Source organism: Rhinopithecus bieti, unplaced genomic scaffold (genome assembly GCF_001698545.2).
Source record: "Rhinopithecus bieti isolate Rb0 unplaced genomic scaffold, ASM169854v2 scaffold_23894, whole genome shotgun sequence".
Taxonomy (NCBI): Eukaryota; Metazoa; Chordata; class Mammalia; order Primates; family Cercopithecidae; genus Rhinopithecus; species Rhinopithecus bieti.
The window spans coordinates 780724-782728 of record NW_016810967.1 but is presented as its reverse complement, the minus strand read 5'-3'; positions in this window follow the sequence as shown (position 1 = coordinate 782728).

The following is a 2005-nucleotide window of genomic DNA, read 5'->3' as shown; positions in this document are numbered from 1 at the left end:
GCTCAGCAAACTATCACAAGAATAGAAAACCAAACACCGCATGTTCTCATTCATAGGTGGGAACTGAACAATGAGATCACTTGGACTTGGGAAGGGGAACATCACACACCGAGGCCTATCATGGCGGAGGGGGGGGAGGGATTGCATTGGGAGTTATACCTGATGTAAATGATGAGTTGATGGGTGCTGACGAGTTAATGGGTGCAGCACACCAACGTGGCACAAGTATACATATGTAACAAACCTGCATGCTATGCACATGTAGCCTAGAACTTAAAGTATAATAATAATTAAAAACAAAACAAAAAAAAAGAAACAAACAAAAAAAAAACACTTTCTTTGACAGTCTGCTGCCACTATGTAGTAACGGAATGTAGAAATCTTTTGCATAAATGATGATTTTAGCATTCAAGCCATATAAAAGCATCATTTAATGAAACGAGTTGTTAGCTCTTATGCACAGATGGCATTGACATTAAATTACCTTCATGAAACAGTTTTTCAGTTGAGTTGTATATACACACAAAATAATTCAAATATAGGCATTTTGATACAATTTTAAAAGACTGCATCTACAGATAAAGTAATGCACATTTTGATTATTTTATCTAAGATCCAAATATATTGTTAATGTTTTATTAGGTTTTCCACGAAAATTGTTTCTTCATTGCTTCTTAAATTTTATTTTGGTTTATAATATATTTTAATACTAGGGAAAGGCATTACAACAGAACTGTCATTTTAACATCTTTTCTGGAAACAAGGCCCAACTCTTGATGGCAGAAACCCCAGTTGTCCCTCAATTTCCAGTTTTTCTTTTGCCCTTTTATAATAGAACATCATATTTTTACTGAACACATGGTTAACAAAAAGTTGACCACATATTTTAGCCTTTCTTCCAGCTAAACATGACTAGGATATGGATATTACGTGGTACCCAATTTGAGAGCAAATATTAGGCATCTAATATCTAAACTGTACCCTTAAAATGAATGGTGATTTTCTCCACTTCTTTTTTACTTTTCAACTTCCTATATCAGAATAATATACATATAAAAGTATTCAACTTGATGATTTTTGGTCAATGGACCACACCCTTTGTAAGCAGGCCCAAGATCAGGTAAAGTAATATATCAGCATTCCAGAAACCTCTGATGTTTCCTTCTACTTTCTGTGTTTTTTTATTCCTGCCATCTAACTGAAACTCTCATTCAAAATTGAGGAGGAGTGAGTACTTCCAAACTTATTTAGGGAATACTTCCAAACTCCACCTTTACCCTGATACTAAAGCCAGACAAGGAAACTAAAAGAAAAGAAAATTACAGGATGATATCCTTGATGAACGTAGATGCAAAAATCCTGAACAAAATACTAGTAAATAGAATGCAACAGCACATGTAAATAAACTACACAATATCCAGTTGTGATTTATTCCTGGGATATGAGGATGGCTCAGTGTATGTAAATTAATAAATGGATTATACAATATTTAAAAAATGAAGGATAAAAATCACGATCATCTAAATGGATACAGAAAGAGCATATGATATATTTCAACATACTTTCATCATAAAAACTCTGAATAAATTAATTAAAGAAGCAACGTACCTAAATACAATAAAGCCCTGTATGATAAACGCATACGTAGAAACATACTCAATGAGAAAAATCACTGCTGAAGTTTGGAAGTATTTCCTAAATAAGTTTGAAAATTTTCTCTCCTCTTTAGTTTTTAGAAATAGTTTGAATATGATTGGCATTATTCTTGCTTAAATTTTGGTAGATTCACCAATGAAGTCATCTGGAAACTGGGATTTTCTTTCATGGGAGTTTTTCGTTACCAATTCACTCTACTTTCTTGTCATTGGTTCGTTCATATTTTAAATTTCTTTTCGATTCAGTCTTAGCAGGTTTTGTATGTCTACTATGTATGTTTCCTCTAAGTTATCCATTTTGTTGGTGTATATAGTAGTCTCTTATGGTCCTTTATATTTATCTGGCACCT